Here is a 14,188-nt window from a genome sequence, read left to right on the forward strand (position 1 = left end):
AACGCGTCCATGTCCGTCTTCGCGTCCAATCCCAGAGCCCCTGGAGCCGCGTGACCCCACCAGCCCTCCAGGGTCCGAGCCGCGGTGCCGCCGGGGTCGCGTGACCCTCCCTCCACGGCCCCCCGAGGTGGGGGTCCATCGAGGTGATGAGAGTGGATGTCGCGTGGGCGGCCAGGAGATGTGGAGTGCGAAGCTGGAGGGCAGAATTTGCTACCGGCTGAGGTGGTGAATCTTGGTGCGCATTGCTTGTGCAGCCTTGTCCATCTACTGCTGGATGAGGGCCTCCCCGCGCCACGTTGGTCTCGGGGGCGATTTGACCATACTTCACCACGCTGGTCGGTGCGGCTTGAAGGGAGGTGGCCCGGGACTGGTGTAGACATATCACTCACCACTGATCTTAGCCGTGGTTTGGAATCAAACTCGGATGCTGTAAACGAGTTCACGGCACAAGTACGTTTATCACTGCACCCACGGCTCCCGCTCGGCCTCTTCCCTCCAGCTTCCGACTCCGCGCGTCCCCCTCTGTGCAGCTCGGCCCCTCTCACTTTACCGCTCAGCCGACGATTCATTTACGAGCAGTAAAACTGGTACAAGGCTGTGCATTGATATTTGTTAATAAACCGGAGACGAAATTTTACTACGATTACTGCTACCTGCAAGAAACTGCGTGCTGGTGTCTGATTAATTATTTTGTGAGCATAGGAGGAGCTGTGAACGCTTTTTATTAAACGTATAATTTGGAGGCGACGATAAACACCAATAACCCCACACTACCGATCACACGCATGCAAGAAGGGGAGCCCAGGAACGCGAATATCTGTGCGTCTGTTCGAGTCCGTCTGCCCATATAGCAAATATCAATGGTAGGCAAGCACAAATGATTAATAAAAAAAGGTTTGCCTGTCTATCGCAACCAAATAAACAATCACGGATTACAATGGCACTTTGCCAAACGCGCAACTGAATAACAATGAAGGGACACCACGTGGGAGAACACTGTGCTGCAGGCCGACATCACGGAGCGGAGAGAGGACACAGAGATTGTCACAGACACAGTTATCCAACTGTTTGTGTACATGGCGTGGTGCGGGCCACCCCCCCTCGTGTGCCGTGCCGGACTTCATAGGTGCTCGCTAACAGCACTTGCCCCAACAGTCTGTTCAGGCTATACGGGGGGGGGGGGGGTAAGGGGGGTATCTGTCTTTGTGTAATTACACGGCGTGAAAGGCACGGACATTTATTCATTCCGCTCGCCGTGATGGCGCACTCGGAGCACGCCAAGGATGACCTCACGGCGCACGCCGAGGCGCGACGAGGGCGTTCGCGCGGCCACGTCGCCTCCAACTCCCCGCTCGCACCGGCACAGCCCCATCCATGTTGCCGGCCTCACCGATCAACGCACGGGCACCCGGCAATCGTTGCTCTCATTCGCAATGACTGTACATCTGGGATTATGAAGCGAGGGCTCGAGCCGACAATCGTGGCGCACTCCGCCAAGCCGAGCGCGCACTGGGTGGGTGAAGGCGAGGTGGGTGGCTGAGAGCGGCACTGGGTGGGAGAAGGCGCAGTGGGTGGCTGAGCGTGACACTGGGTGGGTGAAGGCGAGGTGGGTGGCTGAGCGGGACACTGGGTGGGAGAAGGCGCGGTGGGTGGCTGAGAGCGGCACTGGGTGGGTGACGGCGGGGAGCCCGGGACCTCCATTGAGATCACCCGCGGTGCGCTGCAGGCGTGAGTCACAATGCGCCGGAGCAAATTCAATTGTCTTCCGCTTTGCAATTAACGATCGCGCGAGCGGGCGAGTGGTAATTACGCGAGCCCCACGGGACGCACCCGGACTCACCTGTTACAGATGCGGCAAACGCGGGGCGAGTGGCGGATCCCGGGCGGAGATCAGCGGCGCCCTTTCGAGGGCTGAAGGCGACCACGCGCCACCCTCTTCACATCCCGACACGAGCACGCGCTGCGAGCGCAGTGGAAATCTCAACCGGTACCGTGCCTACCCTAGATTGACTCAGCCTTCAATGAGGACCTGGTGAAATGTATAAATCAGCACTGGGGATACAAAGACGGGCAGGCGTGGTGTTGACCAGATCACCCATCTCTGCCAGCCTTAATAGGAGTGCACTAACAGCGTATGTCCTACCAGGGGAATTTTTGTGTCTGTGTGCAATGTTATTGTATTTTTGTTCTTGCATGTTCTCTGCTCGTTTGTAAGGTTCTTCACTGCGTCTTGAAGTAATGTCACAATTATTCGCTGTAAACATGACAAAGTATTAAGTGGTACTGATTCATGCAGATAGCTATGGTGCATTATGCAATAGCCTTTGAAAAGGCTATTAGGTTAAGCCAATTCACTTTTATTCGACCACACGTGGTTCAGGTTCGAACTGCAGGCCTATCAGCTTCCTTCTCTGGGTCTCGCACCAGTCTGGCCAATGCCCTATGGGTGCTGCGCTCAGCCAAGACCTCGTGCGATTGTTATGGGCCTGGTGCAAGGAATGAAATGTGGCCCCTTCTTATTTTTCACCTCTTCACAGCCCCCCGGCGCCTAGTTCCCTCGAGGCCACCAGCCCTGGTGCAGCTGCACCACGACCCGCACATTCAACAGCTCTACCACACCCAGACCCCGAGACACCACCGCTCTATTGATCACTGTTCCGCACGCAAACCGGGTGGAGCACGCTACCGTGGTGCCGGTGGGACTTTAATCAGTGTGTTACAAGTCTTTTTTGGCCACGTGAAGACATCGGTACCAGTGGGGGTTTCATTTCTATTTGGTCCGTGACCAAGAAAATATTTCTGCACCTGGCACATCATCGCATAACTTAAGAGGCTTAATCTCCCCTCTATGGCCCTGTGCCTAGGCCTACTCCAGTTAACCAGGGACTTGGTAAATATTCAGCAAGATATTAAACCAGTAAAGGTTTCACAGCTCAGATGAAACCGATTTGCTGCTCTGACCCGTGGGGCACACTGAGTGGAGTAAAGGATCAGGGAGTGTTTCTCCAGGACGAGCAGGGACACTTGAACTGTGAGGCAGACTGAGAAAAATCTCACGGAACACGGAGCAGTGGTGACAGCAGCGTGCGTGAAACACGGCGTTTATTTTATACGCAGTCATCGGTGCGTCTCAAGTGATGGCTCACGTTCTTCCCCGCAGTAGCTCACGCCCGGAGACACGAATCGCACGGGAAGTGGTGGCCGATGGTGGCACCGCACCAAGGCCAAGCAACCGAGGACAGGCCAACTCAGCCCACAGCCTATCCTGGATTACTTGAACCAGGGGCGGGCCAGGGGGTACGGCAGCTCCGAGCAGCACACGCAACGCGTGATTCGAGCCCTTCATGAGGCTATTAGGCGGTGACTGTAGCCATGTGTAAGCCGTGCACGAGCCGTCATAAGACGTACTGGTTCCAATTTAACCGGATTGGCTGTCAAATTCAATAAGCATAATGGGCGAGTCTAATTTAATTGCTCAGTTTTATAAATTGAGCCGTCCGGATAAAGGGCGTTATCCGGCGATGTTGCCGGCACGAGGTGTAAACGGCATGAGGCGCTGCCGCTCGCGCCGATTTGGGCTCCGGGGAGCACCGAGGTGGAGAGGAGCCCGATTTAGACGGTGCACTGTGACGGGGCCTACATGGAACGGCTCCACCACACACAAAGAGCTTCATGGCTCATCGGATTTCTCCAGGATAAATTAAGATGGTGATTCTGATTCACGACTTGTACCAGTGAGTGGACACCGCTTGCACGATCTCAAATCCATCCGCGTGCACTACCCACGGCGCTCGGGGCTCCAGCAGCGAGACGTGAGCGTTCAACGCGGTCGTAGGCGCGAGCTGGTGGTGGAGGCTCCAGCTGGTGGTGTTGAAGGTGTGTCTTCAACCAGAGGTGAATGTGTAACAGAGATCATGGGCACGTGTTTAGGGATACGTTTGACAGAAATCTAACTTCTAAGATAAAAAAAACATTTTAAAAAATCTAATTGTGTTAATTGTTCTCATGTTTAATAACAATTATATTTTAAAAGCGCCTTTCATCAGCAATCTCCAAGCGCTGTACATGACACAACAGCCATTCAGCATGACGACAACTTGTGCAACTAACAACTAAAACATGGACAAATTATAAAATAACGCGAAACGCCATTTGCTGAATTAGCTAAAAGATTAATGTTTAGGTCATCTTGTTTCCTCCAGCACAAGAGAAATGTCGTGAAGCAATTGCGCATTTTAAATTGTGCTCCACGTGTTGTCGGGAACTGGGCGTGAATGATTTGCACTGTGCCTCGGGCATTGGGTGATGTTTTTGTTTTTGCAAGATGGGGTCAGGGCCAGGCTTGTGAGGTCAGGGTCAAAGCCGAGTTCAGTGCACATCCACGTGGGAGCCGTGCACTGCAGCTCTGCCACTACTTACCGACACTCACCTACAACCCAACACTCACCTAAACCCGGTGAACACAAAGATCCCCCGTATAGCCTTAACAGATTGCTGGGACAAGTGCCTGAAGCCAGCATGGACACCACGCCCGACTGTCTTTGTCTCCCGAGTGGAGATGTTTACACACCACACCAGGTACTCATTTGAGGCTGAGTCGACCTGGCAGACGCCCAGCACAGGTTATGATAATTGTAACTGGTGTTGGCCGTGAGTGGGAATCGAACTCGGGTCGCCGGGTTCGGAGCGCGCTAACCGCTGGACTACCCACGCACACCCCCTCACCTGCCAACACCTTCGAACACTCACCTAACAACACTCACCTAACACTCACCTAACCCTCACCTACCAGTGTTAGGTGAGTGTTAGGTGAGTGTTGTTAGGTGAGTGTTAGGCTAACACTCACCTAACAACTCACCCAATAAGCAGCTAACGCTCACCTAACAGCATTAACTATTCACCTCGCACTCAATACGTAGCACTCAGCACCCAACAACAACAACACCTTCATACCACGTAGCGACGACACCCGCCTGCAGCGCACTGAGTAGGGGGGGTGGCGTTACCCCCTCGTGCCACCCCCACATCCACCACAGCACGGGGCTGTCCACCGCCAGCTGTCACTACACAGCGCCGCGTGAACACACAGCACGACCACATCGCGTGAACACACACCGCGTGAACACACGGTGTAAACACAGCGCGTGAACACACGGCGTAACACAGCGCGTGAACACACGGTGTAACACAGCGCGTGGACACACGGTGTAAACACAGCGTGTGAACACACGGCGTAACACAGCGCGTGGACACACGGTGTAAACACAGCGCGTGAACACACGGTGTAACACAGCACGTGAACACACGGTGTAAACACAGCGCGTGAACACACGGTGTAAACACAGCGCGTGGACACACGGTGTAACACAGCGCGTGGACACACGGTGTAACACAGCGCGTGGACACACGGCGTAACACAGCGCGTGAACACACGGTGTAACACAGCACGTGAACACACGGTGTAACACAGCGCGTGGACACACGGTGTAAACACAGCGCGTGGACACACGGTGTAACACAGCGCGTGGACACACGGCGTAACACAGCGCGTGGACACACGGTGTAAACACAGCGCGTGAACACACGGCGTAACACAGCGCGTGGACACACGGTGTAACACAGCGCGTGAACACACGGCGTAACACAGCGCGTGAACACGCCGTGTTCACACAAACGCACGCTGTGCCGCGACTCCCCCCACTCGCTGAAGCGAGATGGGCGGCTCACAACCGCGACGCTCGCGAGTTGACAGCCACTAGCACCACTCACCACCACGACCAACAGCGGCACCACCACCACCATCAGAACCACCACCATCAGAACCACCACCACCAGCGGCACCACCATCATCAACAACTTACCGCCACCGTCGTCGTCGCCGCCGCGAGGCGGGTGGCGATGTTGACACGAGCCGCGACATCGTCGGCGCCGTGCTGCTGGGCCCCGTGATGACGCCAAGCCCGCCGCGATGGACACCGCGTGTTGTTGTTGTTGTTTACATGCCGAGGAGCGAGCCGCCGAGGGGGCACGGGGACCCACGTCGTCCCCGCCGAGTCGACGTGCGGGGTACCGAGAGCTGTACCGGGGGAGCTACAGCAGCTGCAGCAGCTACAGCAGCAGCAGCAGGAGACAATGCGCCTTGTAAACAAGCCGCGGGCCAGATTTAGAAACTGACGTCAGCCCGGGCTGGCGAACAGCCAGGCGGTGACGTCACTACCACCCAACAACCGCGCCCCCCGCTCCCCCCAACAACAAGCCCCTCCCCTTACCCATCACCACCCCTCCCCCCACCCAGCCCCCCCTCCTCCCCTCACCCAGCCTCCCTCCCTCCCTCTTCACCCAATACCAACTCCCCCAAGCCCCTCAGCCCAACTCCCCCAGCCCCCCTCCCTCTACAGCAGCAGCGCGGTCCCGAGTGCAGAGCGCGGAGACTGCAAAAGCGGAGTGATGGTGATGGTGTGTGGGGTGCTGGTGTGTGTGGTGATGGTGTGTGTGGTTACTGTGTACAGGGTGATGGTGTGTGTGGTTACTGTGTGCAGGGTGATGGTGTGTGTGGTTACTGTGTGCAGGGTGATGGTGTGTGTGGTTACTGTGTGCGGGGTGATGGTGTGTGTGGTTACTGTGTATAGGGTGATGGTGTGTGTGGTTACTGTGTACAGGGTGATGGTGTGTGTGGTTACTGTGTACAGGGTGATGGTGTGTGTGGTTACTGTGTGTGCAGGGTGATGGTGTGTGTGGTTACTGTGTGCGGGGTGATGGTGTGTGTAGTTACTGTGAACAGGGTGATGGTGTGTGTGGTTACTGTGTGCAGGGTGATGGTGTGTGTGGTTACTGTGTGCAAGGTGATGGTGTGTGTGGTTACTGTGTACAGGGTGATGGTGTGTGTGGTTACTGTGTGCAGGTTGATGGTGTGTGTAGTTACTGTGTGCAAGGTGATGGTGTGTGTGGTTACTGTGTACAGGGTGATGGTGTGTGTGGTTACTGTGTGTGGTGATGGTGTGTGGTTACTGTGTGTGTGGTGATGTTGTGTGTGGTTACTGTGTGCAGGGTGATGGTGTGTGTGGTTACTGTGTGCGGGGTTATGGTGTGTGTGGTTACTGTGTACAGGGTGATGGTGTGTGTGGTTACTGTATACAGGGTGATGGTGTGTGTGGTTACTGTGTACAGGGTGATGGTGTGTGTGGTTACTGTGTGCAGGGTGATGGTGTGCGTGGTTACTGTGTGTGCAGGGTGATGGTGTGTATGGTTACTGTGTGTGGTGATGGTGTGTGTGGTTACTGTGTGCAGGGTGATGGTGTGCGTGGTTACTGTGTGCAGGGTGATGGTGTGTGTGGTTACTGTGTGCAGGGTGATGGTGTGTGTGGTTACTGTGTGCAGGGTGATGGTGTGTGTGGTTACTGTGTGCAGGGTGATGGTGTGCGTGGTTACTGTGTGTGCAGGGTGATGGTGTGTGTGGTTACTGTGTGTGGTGATGGTGTGTGTGGTTACTGTGTGTGTGGTGATGGTGTGTGTGGTTACTGTGCGTGTGGTGATGGTGTGTGTGGTTACCGTGTACAGGGTGATGGTGTGTGTGGTTACTGTGTGTGTGGTGATGGTGTGTGTGGTTACTGTGCGTGTGGTGATGGTGTGTGTGGTTACTGTGTGCAGGGTGATGGTGTGTGTACTTACTGTGTACAGGGTGATGGTGTGTGTGGTTACTGTGTGCAGGGTGATGGTGTATGTGGTTACTGTGTGTGTGGTGATGGTGTGTGTGGTTACTGTGTGTAGGGTGATGGTGTGTGTGGTTACTGTGTACAGGGTGATGGTGTGTGTGGTTACTGTGTGCAGGGTGATGGTGTGTGTGGTTACTGTGTGCAGGGTGATGGTGTGTGTGGTTACTGTGTGTGCAGGGTGATGGTGTGTGTGGTTACTGTGTGCGGGGTGATGGTGTGTGTGGTTACTGTGTACAGGGTGATGGTGTGTGTGGTTACTGTGTACAGGGTGATGGTTTGTGTGGTTACTGTGTGTGTGTAGTGATGGTGTGTGGTTACTGTGTGTAGGGTGATGGTGTGTGTGGTTACTGTGTGCAGGGTGATGGTGTGTGTGGTTACTGTGTGCAGGGTGATGGTGTGTGTGGTTACTGTGTGCAGGGTGATGGTGTGTATGGTTACTGTGTGCAGGGTGATGGTGTGTGTGTGTGGTTACTGTGTGTGTGGTGATGGTGTGTGGTTACTGTGTGTGTGGTGATGATGTGTGTGGTTACTGTGTGCAGGGTGATGGTGTGTGTGGTTACTGTGTGTGCAGGGTGATGGTGTGTGTGGTTACTGTGTGTGTGGTGATGGTGTGTGGTTACTGTGTGTGTGGTGATGGTGTGTGTGGTTACTGTGTGCAGGGTGATGGTGTGTGTGGTTACTGTGTGTGTGGTGATGGTGTGTGTGGTTATGTGTGCAGGGTGATGGTGTGTGTGGTTACTGTGTGCGGGGTTATGGTGTGTGTGGTTACTGTGTACAGGGTGATGGTGTGTGTGGTTACTGTATACAGGGTGATGGTGTGTGTGGTTACTGTGTACAGGGTGATGGTGTGTGTGGTTACTGTGTACAGGTTGATGGTGTGTGTGGTTACTGTGTGCAGGGTGATGGTGTGTGTGGTTACTGTGTGCGGGGTGATGGTGTGTGTGGTTACTGTGTGCAGGGTGATGGTGTGTGTGGTTACTGTGTGCAGGGTGATGGTGTGCGTGGTTACTGTGTGTGCAGGGTGATGGTGTGTATGGTTACTGTGTGTGGTGATGGCGTGTGTGGTTACTGTGTGCAGGGTGATGGTGTGTGTAGTTACTGTGTGCAGGGTGATGGTGTGTGTGGTTACTGTGTACAGGGTGATGGTGTGTGTGGTTACTGTGTACAGGGTGATGGTGTGTGTGGTTACTGTGTGTGTGGTGATGGTGTGTGTGGTTACTGTGTACAGGGTGATGGTGTATGTGGTTACTGTGTGTGTGGTGATGGTGTGTGTGGTTACTGTGTGCAGGGTGATGGTGTGTGTGGTTACTGTGTACAGGGTGATGGTGTGTGTGGTTACTGTGTGTGTGGTGATGGTGTGTGTGGTTACTGTGTGCAGGGTGATGGTGTGTGTGGTTACTGTGTGTGTAGGGTGATGGTGTGTGTGGTTACTGTGTGCGGGGTGATGGTGTGTGTGGTTACTGTGTACAGGGTGATGGTGTGTGTGGTTACTGTGTGCGGGGTGATGGTGTGTGTGGTTACTGTGTGCGGGGTGATGGTGTGTGTGGTTACTGTGTACAGGGTGATGGTGTGTGTGGTTACTGTGTGCAGGGTGATGGTGTGTGTGGTTACTGTGTGCAGGGTGATGGTGTGTGTGGTTACTGTGTGCAGGGTGATGGTGTGTGTGGTTACTGTGTGCAGGGTGATGGTGTGCGTGGTTACTGTGTGTGCAGGGTGATGGTGTGTGTGGTTACTGTGTGCAGGGTGATGGTGTGTATGGTTACTGTGCGCAGGGTGATGGTGTGTGTGGTTACTGTGTGTGTGGTGATGGTGTGTGGTTACTGTGTGTGTGGTGATGGTGTGTGTGGTTACTGTGTGCAGGGTGATGGTGTGTGTGGTTACTGTGTGCAGGGTGATGGTGTGTGTGGTTACTGTGTGCAGGGTGATGGTGTGCGTGGTTACTGTGTGTGCAGGGTGATGGTGTGTGTGGTTACTGTGTGTGTGGTGATGGTGTGTGTGGTTACTGTGTGCAGGGTGATGGTGTGTATGGTTACTGTGTGCAGGGTGATGGTGTGTGTGTGTGGTGATGGTGTGTGGTTACTGTGTGTGTGGTGATGGTGTGTGTGGTTACTGTGTGCAGGGTGATGGTGTGTGTGGTTACTGTGTGCAGGGTGATGGTGTGTGTGGTTACTGTGTGCAGGGTGATGGTGTGTGTGGTTACTGTGTGCAGGTTGATGGTGTGCGTGGTTACTGTGTGTGCAGGGTGATGGTGTGTGTGGTTACTGTGTGCAGGGTGATGGTGTGTATGGTTACTGTGCGCAGGGTGATGGTGTGTGTGCGTGGTTACTGTGTGTGTGGTGATGGTGTGTGGTTACTGTGTGTGTGGTTACTGTGTGCAGGGTGATGGTGTGTGTGGTTACTGTGTGCAGGGTGATGGTGTGTTTGGTTACTGTGTGCAGGGTGATGGTGTGCGTGGTTACTGTGTGTGCAGGGTGATGGTGTGTGTGGTTACTGTGTGTGTGGTGATGGTGTGTGTGGTTACTGTGTGCAGGGTGATGGTGTGTATGGTTACTGTGTGCAGGGTGATGGTGTGTGTGTGTGGTTACTGTGTGTGTGGTGATGGTGTGTGGTTACTGTGTGTGTGGTGATGGTGTGTGTGGTTACTGTGTGCAGGGTGATGGTGTGTGTGGTTACTGTGTGTGTGGTGATGGTGTGTGTGGTTATGTGTGCAGGGTGATGGTGTGTGTGGTTACTGTGTGCGGGGTTATGGTGTGTGTGGTTACTGTGTACAGGGTGATGGTGTGTGTGGTTACTGTGTGTGCAGGGTGATGGTGTGTGTGGTTACTGTGTGTGTGGTGATGGTGTGTGTGGTTACTGTGTGCAGGGTGATGGTGTGTATGGTTACTGTGTGCAGGGTGATGGTGTCAGGGTGATGGTGTGTGTGCGTGGTTACTGTGTGTGTGGTGATGGTGTGTGGTTACTGTGTGTGTGGTTACTGTGTGCAGGGTGATGGTGTGTGTGGTTACTGTGTGCAGGGTGATGGTGTGTTTGGTTACTGTGTGCAGGGTGATGGTGTGCGTGGTTACTGTGTGTGCAGGGTGATGGTGTGTGTGGTTACTGTGTGTGTGGTGATGGTGTGTGTGGTTACTGTGTGCAGGGTGATGGTGTGTATGGTTACTGTGTGCAGGGTGATGGTGTGTGTGTGTGGTTACTGTGTGTGTGGTGATGGTGTGTGGTTACTGTGTGTGTGGTGATGGTGTGTGTGGTTACTGTGTGCAGGGTGATGGTGTGTTTGGTTACTGTGTGCAGGGTGATGGTGTGTTTGGTTACTGTGTGCAGGGTGATGGTGTGCGTGGTTACTGTGTGTGCAGGGTGATGGTGTGTGTGGTTACTGTGTGTGTGGTGATGGTGTGTGTGGTTACTGTGTGCAGGGTGATGGTGTGTGTGGTTACTGTGTGCAGGGTGATGATGTGTGTGGTTACTGTGTGCAGGGTGATGGTGTGTGTGGTTACTGTGTGCAGGGTGATGGTGTGCGTGGTTACTGTGTGTGCAGGGTGATGGTGTGTGTGGTTACTTTGTGCAGGGTGATGGTGTGCGTGGTTACTGTGTGTGCAGGGTGATGGTGTGTGTGGTTACTGTGTGTGTGGTGATGGTGTGTGTGGTTACTGTGTGCAGGGTGATGGTGTGTATGGTTACTGTGTGCAGGGTGATGGTGTGTGTGTGTGGTGATGGTGTGTGGTTACTGTGTGTGTGGTGATGGTGTGTGTGGTTACTGTGTGCAGGGTGATGGTGTGCGTGGTTACTGTGTGTGCAGGGTGATGGTGTGTGTGGTTACTGTGTGCAGGGTGATGGTGTGTATGGTTACTGTGCGCAGGGTGATGGTGTGTGTGCGTGGTTACTGTGTGTGTGGTGATGGTGTGTGGTTACTGTGTGTGTGGTTACTGTGTGCAGGGTGATGGTGTGTGTGGTTACTGTGTGCAGGGTGATGGTGTGTTTGGTTACTGTGTGCAGGGTGATGGTGTGTTTGGTTACTGTGTGCAGGGTGATGGTGTGCGTGGTTACTGTGTGTGCAGGGTGATGGTGTGTGTGGTTACTGTGTGTGTGGTGATGGTGTGTGTGGTTACTGTGTGCAGGGTGATGGTGTGTGTGGTTACTGTGTGCAGGGTGATGGTGTGTGTGGTTACTGTGTGCAGGGTGATGGTGTGTGTGGTTACTGTGTGCAGGGTGATGGTGTGCGTGGTTACTGTGTGTGCAGGGTGATGGTGTGTGTGGTTACTGTGTGCAGGGTGATGGTGTGTATGGTTACTGTGCGCAGGGTGATGGTGTGTGTGCGTGGTTACTGTGTGTGTGGTGATGGTGTGTGGTTACTGTGTGTGTGGTTACTGTGTGCAGGGTGATGGTGTGTGTGGTTACTGTGTGCAGGGTGATGGTGTGTTTGGTTACTGTGTGCAGGGTGATGGTGTGCGTGGTTACTGTGTGTGCAGGGTGATGGTGTGTGTGGTTACTGTGTGTGTGGTGATGGTGTGTGTGGTTACTGTGTGCAGGGTGATGGTGTGTATGGTTACTGTGTGCAGGGTGATGGTGTGTGTGTGTGGTTACTGTGTGTGTGGTGATGGTGTGTGGTTACTGTGTGTGTGGTGATGGTGTGTGTGGTTACTGTGTGCAGGGTGATGGTGTGTGTGGTTACTGTGTGTGTGGTGATGGTGTGTGTGGTTATGTGTGCAGGGTGATGGTGTGTGTGGTTACTGTGTGCGGGGTTATGGTGTGTGTGGTTACTGTGTACAGGGTGATGGTGTGTGTGGTTACTGTGTGTGCAGGGTGATGGTGTGTGTGGTTACTGTGTGTGTGGTGATGGTGTGTGTGGTTACTGTGTGCAGGGTGATGGTGTGTATGGTTACTGTGTGCAGGGTGATGGTGTGTGTGTGTGGTGATGGTGTGTGGTTACTGTGTGTGTGGTGATGGTGTGTGGTTACTGTGTGCAGGGTGATGGTGTGTGTGGTTACTGTGTGCAGGGTGATGGTGTGTGTGGTTACTGTGTGCAGGGTGATGGTGTGTGTGGTTACTGTGTGCAGGGTGATGGTGTGCGTGGTTACTGTGTGTGCAGGGTGATGGTGTGTGTGGTTACTGTGTGCAGGGTGATGGTGTGTATGGTTACTGTGCGCAGGGTGATGGTGTGTGTGTGTGGTTACTGTGTGTGTGGTGATGGTGTGTGGTTACTGTGTGTGTGGTTACTGTGTGCAGGGTGATGGTGTGTGTGGTTACTGTGTGCAGGGTGATGGTGTGTTTGGTTACTGTGTGCAGGGTGATGGTGTGCGTGGTTACTGTGTGTGCAGGGTGATGGTGTGTGTGGTTACTGTGTGTGTGGTGATGGTGTGTGTGGTTACTGTGTGCAGGGTGATGGTGTGTATGGTTACTGTGTGCAGGGTGATGGTGTGTGTGGTTACTGTGTGTGTGGTGATGGTGTGTGGTTACTGTGTGTGTGGTGATGGTGTGTGTGGTTACTGTGTGCAGGGTGATGGTGTGTGTGGTTACTGTGTGCAGGGTGATGGTGTGTGTGGTTACTGTGTGCAGGGTGATGGTGTGTATGGTTACTGTGCGCAGGGTGATGGTGTGTGTGCGTGGTTACTGTGTGTGTGGTGATGGTGTGTGGTTACTGTGTGTGTGGTTACTGTGTGCAGGGTGATGGTGTGTGTGGTTACTGTGTGCAGGGTGATGGTGTGTTTGGTTACTGTGTGCAGGGTGATGGTGTGCGTGGTTACTGTGTGTGCAGGGTGATGGTGTGTGTGGTTACTGTGTGTGTGGTGATGGTGTGTGTGGTTACTGTGTGCAGGGTGATGGTGTGTATGGTTACTGTGTGCAGGGTGATGGTGTGTGTGTGTGGTTACTGTGTGTGTGGTGATGGTGTGTGGTTACTGTGTGTGTGGTGATGGTGTGTGTGGTTACTGTGTGCAGGGTGATGGTGTGTGTGGTTACTGTGTGTGTGGTGATGGTGTGTGTGGTTATGTGTGCAGGGTGATGGTGTGTGTGGTTACTGTGTGCGGGGTTATGGTGTGTGTGGTTACTGTGTACAGGGTGATGGTGTGTGTGGTTACTGTGTGTGCAGGGTGATGGTGTGTGTGGTTACTGTGTGTGTGGTGATGGTGTGTGTGGTTACTGTGTGCAGGGTGATGGTGTGTATGGTTACTGTGTGCAGGGTGATGGTGTGTGTGTGTGGTGATGGTGTGTGGTTACTGTGTGTGTGGTGATGGTGTGTGGTTACTGTGTGCAGGGTGATGGTGTGTGTGGTTACTGTGTGCAGGGTGATGGTGTGTGTGGTTACTGTGTGCAGGGTGATGGTGTGTGTGGTTACTGTGTGCAGGGTGATGGTGTGCGTGGTTACTGTGTGTGCAGGGTGATGGTGTGTGTGGTTACTGTGTGCAGGGTGATGGTGTGTATGGTTACTGTGCGCAGGGTGATGGTGTGTGTGTGTGGTTACTGTGTGTGTGGTGATGGTGTGT

The 14,188-nt window shown here is 53.9% G+C and overlaps 1 long non-coding RNA gene across 1 annotated transcript; it reads right to left on the minus strand.

The window, feature by feature from the left end:
* Positions 1 to 3,069: 3,069 nt before the first annotated feature.
* LOC144720798 (uncharacterized) lies at positions 3,070 to 6,219 on the minus strand. Its single transcript, XR_013585801.1, has 2 exons — positions 5,862 to 6,219; positions 3,070 to 3,882 (listed from the first exon to the last, which is right to left on the minus strand). It is a non-coding gene; the product is annotated as an uncharacterized LOC144720798 (long non-coding RNA).
* Between the last annotated feature and the right edge of the window lie 7,969 nt (positions 6,220 to 14,188).

This window comes from Lampetra planeri, chromosome 10 (genome assembly GCF_965212315.1).
Source record: "Lampetra planeri chromosome 10, kcLamPlan1.2.h2, whole genome shotgun sequence".
Taxonomy (NCBI): Eukaryota; Metazoa; Chordata; class Hyperoartia; order Petromyzontiformes; family Petromyzontidae; genus Lampetra; species Lampetra planeri.